General features: G+C 31.1%; 1 pseudogene across 1 annotated transcript; it reads left to right on the top strand.

Moving 5' to 3' along the window:
• The first annotated feature begins 2099 nt into the window (after positions 1-2099).
• Positions 2100-4887, top strand: LOC146932746 (bZIP transcription factor 12-like; annotated as a pseudogene). The gene is made up of 4 exons (XR_015008404.1): positions 2100-2855; positions 2980-3051; positions 3346-3375; positions 4418-4887. The product of XR_015008404.1 is annotated as a bZIP transcription factor 12-like (transcript).
• Positions 4888-13899: the final 9012 nt, after the last annotated feature.

The following is a 13899-nucleotide window of genomic DNA, read 5'->3' as shown; positions in this document are numbered from 1 at the left end:
CTCGCCTGACTGTTTATGGTATTTGATTTATAAAAGAACCGATGAAAAGACAATTGAAAAGGAAAGTGTCACCTCTATCATCATCCTTTTAACGATACAATTATACGAAGACATGCAGTCTACAACGAGAAATTGTGCCTTAACTGTTCTCTTTTATTTTTTTATATCTGAATGTGAGCAGGACCTCGACATACTCCCATGGTCTAGTGGATCCATTGAAGGCTTGTAAGTTGGACCCGATATATGACCCATAATTTGTCTCGATTCCTTGCAATATGCATAATAGATCTGATGACATGATATCACAAAAGCAACTTTAGTCTATGAGTACTCTCTACATATGGAAGTTGAGCATGTAGGCTTGAATTAGTAGTGGAAATTTAAAATTTGGTGTTCCCCCGAGTATCTCTTTATTGTAGAAAGATAAATGGGGTCTTCTTGTTGTTTTTACAGATGTTATCGAATGGCGAGTGACCTTTTTCAATTTCTGAAATTTTCTTTTGATGTATCTCATAATGATGTTGTTGGGACCTCCACTGACACGACCATTGCAACATGGAAATTCTACCTAAAACTTAAAAATGGGCCTCCTATTATCTCCATTATTGCAGGAAGATGTATCCATTGATTTGAATCTTCTTATCTTGTTATCACCATAACTATGAGATTATGCTCTTGTAGGCGTCGTTCCTTTCGTTATCCTTTGTTGATGTTAAAGCATTAGTGTCCACTGCCTTGCAGGGCTGAGGAGAATTCGAGTGAAACTTTCACTTTTGAGTATAGTTTTGCTAGTATATTGCCTTAATTTTCTTAGTTTTATGAGAAGCTCAGTCACATCCTTGACATGGATGCAATCGCCAATATTATGCTTGTGACTTTTGTGAAACGAGAATTCTTTGACTTCTCGGATTCTGGTTTTGGGACGAATGGTCAAGGGAGGTGAATTGCACTATATTTAAACTTTGTGTTGACACATTCGACAATAATACATTCCCTGGATGATACCATGGGCATGTACTTACTAAAGCGGCTTTCTAGGCCCCAACTTTCTTTCACGGGTTTGTCGTCTCTGCGCTTCTTTTAATTTTTTCGTGAGGACTTGACATGTGTGGTTCCTCCCTTTGTCGGGACTTCCTTACTTCCACGACGCTAAGTTCTGACTATTAAAATTGATGTCCATTAATGAAATATACTATCCTCATTCTTCACACACACAATAATCAATAAATATTTTATCGTAAATTGTGGACAATTTATCCAACATTAATAATCATTGATCAATAAGTATATTTATAAAGGGAAATGTTAACATGTGCCCTCAAGGCACAAGTTAATAAGCTAAAAATATAAGTATTTTCTTGAAACTTGTGTATTCAATGATGTAAAAGTTGAAGAATTTATATTTTCAATACAAAATTCATTTATTATTTCTCTTTTTAGTTCCTTAACTTGTGCACTTAAGGCACAAGATAACATGACCCATTTATAAAAGCATCTACCAAGTAGATGCTACACCTATTTAGCACCGAAATAAATAAGCACCACATTGTACAAAGAAAATGTTTGGTGCTTATAGAGAAGGGTGACTATGTAAGCACCCTCTCTCTTTGATTTTCATGGGTCATATGTAATAAATTGTACACAAAATAGATGATGTGTACAGTACGGCCCACTTAAGCACCCAAATCAATAAACTTTGTTGAAATACAATAAAATTGAGTTATTAATAGGACATATTCAACAACCTTTAATGTTTATTAAATAATATCATTGAAAAACATAAAATATATGATGTGTACCCACTTAAGCACCTAAAATGGAATGCTCTGTTGATGATCTAAGTCATATAAAAAAACTAATTTGTACCCCATTTATTACACATAAATTTACTCATCGAACTAATTTTTATCAATCATTAGACAAATTACCTACGGCTTTTTAAGTCAATCTAGAAAGAAAAAAAACCAACACAATTTAAAAATCTAAACAAAAAGTAAATAAATAAAAGATTGGAAAGAACTACAAAAAAAAAAAAAAAAAGTAGTAAAGTTTGGAGACTTTTATATATGGAAGGGGAAGAGAAGAAAAGGTATATAAAGGATTAGCATGCATGTGATTATTAATGTTAAAAATCCAAACTCAAGTAAAGGCCATAGCTATTGTTTCATTGTTGTGCTATTGCTTCTGAATCTTTTCTTAGGGACGTTGAAGCCGAAGCCGAAGCAGAATGAAGCTGAACAAACAAAACGAACTCTCCTATAAACTCGGCATGGCGTCGTCGAAGGTTGTTGTTCTCTCAACAAATCCGGATCTGCCACGCGCCTCTTCTTCTATATCATCTCCTTCTTCTTCTTCCATCATTTTTTTTCTTTTCTTCTCTCTGATCTTGATCTACCACCACCATGGACGAAATTCTCAAGAACATTTTCCCTGCTGCAATTGAAGCTGCAAAACAACATCATCAAGAACATCATCAGGAAGAACAACAATCCAACAACAACAACAACATTGACGATGTTTGGACGGACATCGTCGCTGAAGGTGGTGCAAACCATCTTCATCATCAACAACATTATCATCATCCTTCTTCTGATGAAGGTTTTTCCGCTTGCGGTGCCGGTGGTGGTGATGAAGTTACTCTTGAAGATTTCTTGGTGAAAGCTGGTGCTGTTCCTTACCCTCATCATCAATATCCTTCTTCTTCTTCCGCCGTCGATGACGGTTCGCATTCTCTTCAAGTTGCTCTGGGAAAACGAAAGACTGTTGATGAAACGCTTGATAAAGCTGCTCTTCAGAAACAGAAAAGAATGATCAAGAATCGTGAGTCTGCTGCTAGGTCAAGAGAACGCAAACAGGTTTCTTTATCTCATTCTTTCCTTTCTTTGTTTTGTCATTTCTTTATAAAAAGTTTATTATAATATATACATTGTTTAATCTTGAATTGCTGTTGAATGATTGAAATTGTGGTGTAATTTACAGGCTTATACTACTGAGCTTGAGAGTCTGGTTAAGCATTTGGAGATAGAAAATAAGCAGTTAGAAGAAGAACAGGTGCGGTTATATTATATTGGTTATTGTTATTGTTATGCATTTCATTTATTAATGTGTTGTGTTTTTTGGTAAAATATTGTTATTGATACCACCTTTCTATAAATTTCTCCCTCTTTTATGGTTTTTTGACTATAAAAGTTTGAAACTTCCTTGGTGAATTGAATTTGAGTAACATCTTTTTGCTATAATAACTCTTTAATTTTCCTTACTAGTTGATTCTTTTTTGCTGTTCTTTTGTTTAACTTTTGTGCCTTAAATCTTATAATTTATTGTAATATTGTGTTATGAATGCAGGCTGAGAGGAAAAAGCTGAGGCTCAAACAAGTATGTATATCTGCTCAATTTTTTACCACTTAATTTGATCTATTTGAAATTGTCATGCATTTCTATTTATATATTTCAATTTTCTACAAGAACATGTACATAACTTCATCTAAGTAGGTAAATTCAACTTATAATATTTTAATAACTGTGGATTCAGCTGTACACAAAAGTTGAGGCTTGAGGTTAAAATGAAAAATGTTGTAAATTTGGATGTTATCAAATCAAATATGAAAAAAAGTGACCAGGTGCATGAGAGTGGACCATACTCATTATGTTTTTCTACAACCTTCCAAAAAATGGTCAGGTGCATACAGTATACACAATAACTTTACTATACTACACATGTCTTAACTATACATGTGTCATCACAAATCGATCTAAAAATTGTCTTATCAATGTTAATATTTTCCAATAACTACTAGTACATAGAGCAGGGGGCATACATACATCTTGAGCATTGAACTTTCATTGAAGTACCATTGAAATATGTTCTGTACTTTCAAGAATGCCAAAATAAGTTCTTTGACGTGTACTGTACTCTATTTCACTTAAAACTTTACATTTAATTTCATTGTCATCTTAATTACTTCTGTTAATATGATTATTGTCTTAATCATAATTACTTCTGTTAATATGACAACATACTATTCTTCCTTCCTCTATGAACTAAACAGCACCATGACCAATGACCATGATTTTTGTTGTTCAATATACAGGGCTTAGTATATTGCATTGTAGATCATTATTTTTGTTTGGAATATGCAAAGCTCACTTAAACCAAACAACTAAATTAGACTTGTTAATTGTATACCAAAAAAAAAAAAAATAGACTTGTTGTTAATTAAGTTGGATCTGCAGTTTAATGATACCTTTGGAACTTTGGTGGGATGTGATATTTGCAATACTTCATCACCTAAATTTTAAGACAGTGTTGTTCACATGCACCGGTTTTTAGCTTTATACAAAAGATTTTCACATTTTGGCTATATATGAATCTAACCTCTTATTATTGTTCAATTTGTTTTTTGTTTTTATTTTGTAGCTCCAAGAGTTCCTCATTCCAATTACGGAGCAGCCAAGACCAAAACGGAAACTGCGGAGATCGAATTCATCTTAAACATTGTGAGTTGTTTGTCTGTGATTAACAGACAGTAGGATTTTCAGCTAGCTAGGTGTAGATATGAGGAAACAGGGTTAGAATTTTGTTTGTAGGTTACACATGCTGCTGGTTCTCGGAGTTACATTGTATAAATAGTACCAGCAGTCAAATAATATGGGTGGCTTTAAGGGTCGTAGGAATAGTTTGAAGTTGCTAGCATTATTCTTTTAGCAATCTGAATTTCGTGAATAAGGAACGACCTGTTAGATTTTATATGAACATGAAAAGATTAGTAGAATTCACAGGTTTTAATTTGCATATACAATCATTCTTGTACGTGACTTTAAAAATAGTTATGAACTTTATGATTAAAGTTAAATATTTTCCATGATCTAATGATTATGATTTGTTAAGATCGTGTACATAAATTAAATCCATAAATCATCAACCGTGATATAGATGGCAAACAATGGAAACAAATTAAAAAGATGGCTAATTATTTTTCTTTAGATGGCAAATAAAGTTTCACACAAACAGACTTTATTTTTAGTGCATGAGTTCACAATCAACTTACACATGTTGAGATTGAGATTTTAATATTTCAAGCATAAAAATAGAGGTGTCAAAATAAAATGAACCACCGCTAAAATAAAAGAAATCAACCAACCCAAATATTTTTTTTGGTTGCATGAGAAAATCGAATGAAAAAACACAAAACAAAAGAAAGAAAACTAATGACCTTGAGGATAACTAACACTCATATTGCCTGCCATAAGAAGCAAGTGAAATTTAGTTGAAGGATCAAGTATGCATATGGGATAACTAGTAGACTTTGTTCCAAGCTTAAATAAAAGGAAAATGATAGGTTGACGGCCTTTATGTTGTACACCTTTTGTACCACTGCTGATGTGGCATGTGACATTTATTTTATTTTTATTTTACAAATCCAATCCATCGTCTCTCCCTTCTCTCAATTCTCACTCCTCTGTCTCTCCCCACCGACCACCATCTCTCACCACCATCTCCCCCGTCCTCACCCTCTGCCCCACCCCCCGTCATCTTCTTCCCCCTCTCCCTCTCGTTTTGTCTCTAACCTCTGTCATCTTCTTACTTCCTATCTTAGATCTTAGGTCCAAGTTCTCACCTCCCCCCCTCCCCCCTCTCTCTCCACGACCCACACCATTGTCATCGCCCTCAGATCTCGTTATAGAAATCGTCGCACGTCGTCCTCGCATCAGACTCATCAAATGCCTCTCTGTCCCCCATCATTGTCGCAAGCCACACTAATATGAAAACCGCCAACACATAGATGATAGATATAATTCTGAGAGGAGAGAAAGCAACTTTCTCACAACCATCGTCTTTGACCTTCAATCCCTTCAAAGAGAATTGGTCCACCAAATGGGAAATCATTTTTTTATGAAGTCAAATTGGTCCACCAATATTGTCATCGAGAGAATCGAACTTGAGACTTTAAGAGAAAAGTACATTCTAAGTTGTCAAGCAAACACCACCATAGCTTTTGAAATTGTAAGAGTTGGTCAATTAATAATTTAAAGGCTTAAATGCATTTTTCACCCCTTATGTTTCAAAAAGTTGCGATTTTGGCCCCCTATAAAAAAAAATGGATATTTTGACCCCCTAACTTTTGGCCCTCTTTTGATTAGCTGATTTTATGTCAATTTCTCAGTCTCTGATGATGTAAACTGACATGGGGATAGAAGGATGCTGATAAATGGAGTCCAAACTCGCATGGTGTCCAAGCTGACATGATAAGTGGAGTTCAAACTGATAAGTGGATCCTTCTTTAGGGGGACCAAAAGTTACATCATGTCAGTTTGGACTCCACTTATCAGCATCATTCTATCCCCATGCCAGTTTACACCATTAGAGACTGAGAAATTGTCATAATCTCCATCAAAATCAGCTAATCAAAAGAGATCCAAAAATTAGGGGGTTAAAATATCCATTTTTTTTAAAAGGGGTCAAAATCGCAACTTTTTAAAACATAGGGGATGAAAAGTGCATTTAAGCCTAATTTAAATTATGAAAATAACAATTTATTTTCTTATATTGAACAATCTTCTTATATATAAAAGTTAACCCCGGTGATTATTTTAGCCCTAATTTTAACCTAAAGTCTAATGCTTGGATTTACTGTTTTAACCCTAACGCTTATTTTCAAATATAACCTTATCTCCTTCTTACTCTTTCTCCTTGATCTTAAACAACTTCACTTCTTATCTTCTTATATATAAAAGTTTTCTTATATATAAAAGTTAACCCGGGTGATTATTTTAGCCCTAATTTTAACCTAAACCCTAATGCTTGGATTTACTGTTTTAACCCTAATGCTTATTTTCAAATATAACCTTATCTGCTTCTTACTCTTTCTCCTTGATCTTAAACAACTTCTCTTCTTATCTTCTTATATATAAAAGTTAACCCGTGTGATTATTTTAGCCCTAATTTTAACCTAAACCCTAATGCTTGGATTTACTGTTTTAACCCTAATGCTTATTTTCAAATATAACCTTATATGCTTCTTACTCTTTCTCCTTGATCTTAAACAACTTCTCTTCTTATATATCTTCTTATATATAAAAGTTAACCCGTGTGATTATTTTAGCCTTAATTTTAACCTCAGCTGTAACGCTTGGATTTACTGTTTTAACCCTAATGCTTATTTTCAAATATAACCTTATCTTCTTCGTACTCCTTCTCCTTGATCTTAAACAACTTCTCTTCTTATATATAAAAGTTAACCCAGGTGATTATTTTAGTCCTAATTTTAACCTAAACCTTGATGCTTGGATTTACTGTTTTAACATTAATGCTTATTTTCAAATATAACCTTATCTGCTTCTTACTCTTTCTCCTTGATCTTAAACAACTTCTTCCTACTCTTTCTCCTTGATCTTAAACAACTTCTTCCTACTCCTTATCTTTTATTTATTTAGGTTAACCCGGACGCTAACTGTTGCCCTAATTTTAACCTAAATTCTATGCTTACTTTTATTGTATTACCTATGTTTAATTAAACCTATTGAATTTAGTTAATTTAATTAATTTAATCAAAATCTTACTTTCAAACGGGGAGATTTAAACCTATTGAATTTAGTTAATTTAATTAATTTAATCAAAATCTTATTTTCTAACGGACTCTTATCTCTTTATTATTAAAGTTAACACGGACGCTAACTGTTTCATCCTATAATCGTTGCTCCTATTTTCAACTCATCGTTGCTACTTTGTTTTTACTAAACGGAGTCCATCCTATAACAGTTTCCTCCTATTTTGTTTCCCTGTTCCTACTTTGTTTGCAAGATAAACAATAACAAATATATATACTACTAAATCTTGAGGTGTGGCGGTACTTGAAATTTTTAGGAATTGGAACTTTAGAATATAATTGTTCTTGAATGTATGATTTAGGGTATCTCTATCACCCCTAATTTCCCAAACGTTGTTGGCTTCTACTTGGAAATAGGAATAAAACTTAATAGATTGATCAATTCAATATGCTATATTTATTATTATAAAAAAATATGAGTGGATGGTAAGAAAAAAGATAACATGAGTGGACCTTTAATTAAAAAAATAAAATTTAGTATAAGTGAACCAAGTGGATATGAAAGCATGGGTGGCGAACGGTTAATATGCACATGAGTCCTATATGGGTCCTATATATTTCATGGGTGGCGGCTGCCCCTTTTCATTAGTACCTAGCTCCGTCCATGTACTTAACCTATAATATTACGTTACGGTATCAAGGACAATGTCATGGAAAATTATGTTATGGTACAGTACCAACGTCTATGCTTCTTAATATTATGAAATACTATGTGACAATCATAACATTCATCTAAACTATTTTGTTACCTATTACCGTCTTCTTTATGACCCGTGCGTTAGCACGGGTCGATGGTCTAGTGTCACTCAATTTAATCATTTTTCAAAATTTACCATCATAATTTTAAAATTTATATGCTTGTCATTATGTAAACAAAAATATTAATATATATCGGTCTCAGAGAAAGTTAGAATCTCTATTATATATATTTGCCTTATTTTTTTTTGAAAAGTACACTTGGCACTCCTTCTTGCTTCATCTCATTAATTGCTTGATCAAAGATTCAAATCACCATATATTTACTCACATTCTATTTATGTCATTTGCATCACTCACACAAATTTAATTTATTTCAATTAATTTATTAAAAAGCAAAATGGAAATTATAAACATTTTAATAGCCTTATCATGAATATGTTTTGTATTATCAACCAATAAAAATTGACCATGATTCATGATTTAAATTATCAGCCAATCATGATTCATGATTAAAATTACCAATCAATCAAATTTGAGCATACATGTCATCCTTTTAACTTTTACATAGGTTTTTTCCCCCTCTATATAGTTAATATATCTGTCATCATTTTCATCTTCATCGTAGCACACACCTTCTCTCTCTCTCTCTCTCTCTCTCTCTCTCTCTCTCTCTCTCTCTCTCTCTCTCTCTCTCTCTCTCTCTCTCTCTCTCTCTCTCTCTCATATGTTTATAATTTTATTTGTTTTCGTCTCCTTTATTTTTCGTTTTTTTATTACAACAATTCTTTTTAAATACGAAGAGACAACTCTCTAAATTTTTGTAACGTCTTCCATAGTTTATGCATCATGAAAGGAATGATATGGTACATAATATGTTTATACACATTTTTAGTTTTTTTTTGTTACACATTAAAATTAAATAAAAATATATTTGGTCAAAAAATAGTGCGCGTACGTAGATGTCAAATATATGGTTATCAATAAAATAAAATTGTCAAAAAAAAAAGTTATCAATAAAATAAAATCATTTGGTTTGAATTACTACGATTTTGTTTCTAAGATCAAATGCACCAATTGATGATTATTAATGTACAATTTTTTTTTCCGTTACAGTATGCATGAATCAAGCACTTGATTATTTTGGTTACTTTATGTCTTTGGCTATAAATATCTGTTTTGACTCTCACACTTTTCACACCACTCTCTATTTACAATTCATATTATTGAAAGTCTTCTATGAACCTCTATTTTCTCTCTTTGTTACAATGTCAATTTTTTACATATTTCTCTTATTAATGGACATGACCCATGTATTGTAACAACTTATTTGATTTCTTTGATATATGTAAGAGAAACACGAGTTTTGGTAATTCATATTATTGAAAGTCTTTTCTGATTATGTTTTTCTTTTTTTTTAACAAATACAATGTAGTTTTTTTTCTTCGGTAAAGTTGTGTTGTTGAATATTTTATAACTTTTTTTGTTTGTTTTGACTTTTTAACTTGCAGAAATTATTCATGAATAGACAATATTCATGAAGATTGAATTGTGGAAAGAAAAAAAAAAGTATAGTTGAGATCCAAAGAGAACAAAAGACATACGTGCTTCTTTATTCTTTTAATTGAAACTTTTTCTTTGGCATTGAAAGAGATAATTATGATAGTAGCTATACTACCATTTTAGTTGTAAGATAGATGTCAATTATAATTATAATAGGTGATGACGTTATAAATTGAATCAATGTTCTATATTTTTAGGAAATTGTCTTAAGGATGTATCTAGCAAGGGCATGAACAAGACGATAGAAGACAATACTACTATTGTAATTGATCACACATTAATATGACAATTGATTCTTGCACTTAAATTCATGATCAGAATAAAACCTACTTACTACGTTGACTACCTTGCCTTAACTATATTAGAGTAAATAATTGTAATTACTGTTTATTAGGGTATTAAATTATTTTGATATTGATTGATTTACATTTATTAATGTATATCTTTTCATTAATGTGCACTATTTTTTTTTTAGAGACGGAAATTTGTATTAATGATGTAGTTGTATTATTTTTTTTTTTAAGCAAAGAAAATATATTAAATAAAAGCAAGTATAAAAGCTGAGAGTATATAAACTTGACTTAGCAACCACGAAAACAACCTTAAAAGGATATTAAAACATATGATAAACAACAAATTGTATTGCTATCAATATTGATTAAACTCATAAAAATAAGTAATGTAGAATAAATTGATTTTGATATATCATGAACTAAATTAAAAACTAATTATTAACATGATCGTAAAATAAATCAAAATTAATCAATTTAAGAGTAGTACTCATCACTTTGAAAAAAATGTAGCACAATTGCCAAAAACAAATGTAACACTCATCTGGCATTTTGGAGTATCCTCTTTGATGGATAATTTTCAAGTATTTGTATAAACGATTTTTGAATCATGAGACATGTTATGATTCCGGTGAGCAATTGAGAACCAAACTCATCTACATTTTTTATCTTTAAAGAAAATGTATTGTTTAAATTTAAAAATTTAAATTTCAATATTGGTCATTGAAAAGCCTAAATTTTTTTATCCAAAATGAAAGCCTTAATTTTGATATTCTAAAAAAAAAAGATTACTCAAGAACATAGAAAAGTCATATAATTATAGAAATGTAATAACAACAAGAGTATAAGGAAGAGTTGAATGATACCCAAAATTATATTTAAGCAATAAATCCATTAATTTTTCAAATTCCAATTTTAGTTTTTTTTCTAAAAAATTGTCTTAAAAAAATTAAAGTACATCGTGTCTTTTAGTAGGATTTGGATTCTCTACATTGAAAATTCTCTCAAATTTTCTCCAGTGTAATCTCAACAATTAAACACGAGAAAGAAGTTGAGAATTAAATTATAAAAAAATAATGTTTGTATTTTAATCGTGTAGATTGAAAATGGATAAAAATTGAGAAAATTTTCAATTGAGATAATCCAATTCCCTTTTAGTAGCATAGTGCACATAAAAGTCTTTTATAATAAAAATAATAATAATAATACATTTATGGTTAATTTTATAAAGAAAAATATAAATGGAATAACACATTAATGATCTTTGCGCCGTAATGATTTTTGAGGTTTAACATTTAATGTCGTTATTTAAATAAAATCAAAAACCACAATGAATTTATTTCTACCAAAACCATACAAGACATTAGTTATATTGGTCTCCTCACTTATATGTTGCTCAAAATATACTTTTGAATTTAATGTTGAATTTTAACTCATACTTGACACGTCAACATCTTTCCCTTCAGTGTGAGACTCTTTGTGTTCGTGCTATAAAGATATAAACAAATAAGATCAGAGAGAGACACAACATGCTAAAAAAGGTGGGTTAGTTGTGTTTTCATGCAAGAAGATTTTTGTTCCTTTCTTTTATGAGAAGAGGGAAATAAACTTAGAAAATATAACAAAATGACAAATGAATTTACAGCTAAGAAAAATAAAAAAGGAAAAAAAAAGAAGTGTGTGATATGTTCTTAAGAGTATAGGAAATAGCGTGAGTTGCTGGTAATTTTATGAATTTGTCGAATAAGCTCGAGATTTACGAGTAATTATTTTAACAAAAAAAAATTAGACTCATTTAGAAAATGCGACATCATTTTGAAATATCTAATGAGCATGTATTTCGTCAAATCAACATCATATATATGCCTCTTTCCATTTTCACGTTCACCAAAGACAAAATGTGAAAGAATTTGAACTAATGAAGGTTAAATAGAAAAAAAAATAGCATAAAAATGAATGACATTGAAAGACTTGATTTTAAGATAAATGAATTAAACAAATGATATACAATCTCACTAAGAAGTCATAATGTTGGGGCTTCATGGGGAGCCTCGATCATCATATTAGGCTAAGAGCAATCACACAAGTGAGATTAATGCCTAAAATGTCTTATAAACATGTATTTGTGAATTCAGCACAACACAACTACATTTTGCCATTGTCAGATCCCACTACATATTAATAGTGAAGAAATTTGAAATAATATAGGTTGAATAAAAAAAATAGCATCAAAATCAATGACATTCAAAAGCTAAAATTAAGGCGATCAAATAGAGCATGTTCTAAAAGGTGGGCTGGTGGTGGTTTAAAGGAGGGAGGTTTATGTTCATTCTTTTCAAATTAAATGAAAATAAACAAATATGAAAAAATAATTTAAACATGAGAGAAGATAAGGGAAATAAAATTAGTATTGTGTGTTTTGTTTGCAAGGGTATAGGGAAATGTGAGTTGCCAATAATCTTATAGGTCTGTCGAAGGAGTACGAGATTTTTAGGTAATTATTTTACCAAAAAATTAGATCTAATTAAAAAAGCCTCGCATTATTTTTAATGTCTAATAAGCATATATTTTGTCAACTCAGCATAACATGTCTGCAATTTTCCACTCTCATTTGCCACCAAAGACAAAAATTGAATGAATTTGAAATAATAGAGGTTGAATAAAAAAAATCACATGAAAGAGGAAGACATCAAAAAACTAAATTAAAAAATAAAATAAACAAATGACATCCAAAAATAAAAAATAAAATACAGTTCATCGTAATGCTGAGACTTTCAAGGGATGCTACATTGAAATTGATCATTACATTAGACTAAGAAAACCCACTTAAGTGAGTTTGATACCATATATTCATCCTAAACGTTAAGACATTAGGTATATAGATCACATCACTTATGTGTCGCTCAACATACACTCTTACCTCCAATATGAAACTTTAACTCAGACTTGACACATTAACTTCTATCCCTCAAGTATGAGACTATCCACTTCAGGGATCTACCACTAGGAACCTCTTTTTCTTCCTCATAGTCAAATTGGGATATGATGCCATCGTTGAACCTTATGGGGTAGTCAACACTGGTGTGCATTTATCCATTGAACAAAGATCAACCACACAAATGAAAATGATACTAGACTATGCTTGGCGCAGATGTTCATACTAAAGAATAAACATTTAACTTACCAAAAATTGAGGCTCGATTAACAAAAAAAATACACAACATTTAAAAGTGTCTAATAAACACGTATTTTGTTAACTCAACAAATCACATAAGAGTTTATCCATGATTAAATCCATCAAAAACCAAAAGTGAAGGGATTTAAATTACTAGAGATTAATTAAAAAATATTGCATGAAAGTGAACAACATCTTAAACCTTAAATTTAATATAAAACTTAAACATCTACTCTTATATTGGTCATCTTTTTTTATTTTTTTTAGCAGAAAGAGGTAGCAGGATGACTGCTAACCTTTAAACTTCATTAAGGAAAGAGAAAAAAATACAAAAAGAGACTTGATGCATCAACTATGAAACTTTATTGGTAATCTCACTTATATGTCTGTCAACGTTTACTCTTGCATCAACTATGGAACTTTAAGTCAAAATTGACACATTAACATATTTCCCTTGTGTGTGAGACTTGATGCATTTGTGATTTGGTGACATAGGCACAACACGGTAAAAAAGGTGGATTGGTGGTGGTTTATGTTCCCATATTTAATGAAAAGAGAGAAAGGAAAT

Source organism: Medicago sativa, chromosome 4 (genome assembly GCF_051527215.1).
Source record: "Medicago sativa cultivar Bolivia chromosome 4, Bolivia_mono, whole genome shotgun sequence".
In the NCBI taxonomy this organism is placed as follows: domain Eukaryota; kingdom Viridiplantae; phylum Streptophyta; class Magnoliopsida; order Fabales; family Fabaceae; genus Medicago; species Medicago sativa.
Note: the sequence above shows the minus strand (reverse complement) of the source record. Positions and strands in the feature narration are given on the sequence as shown.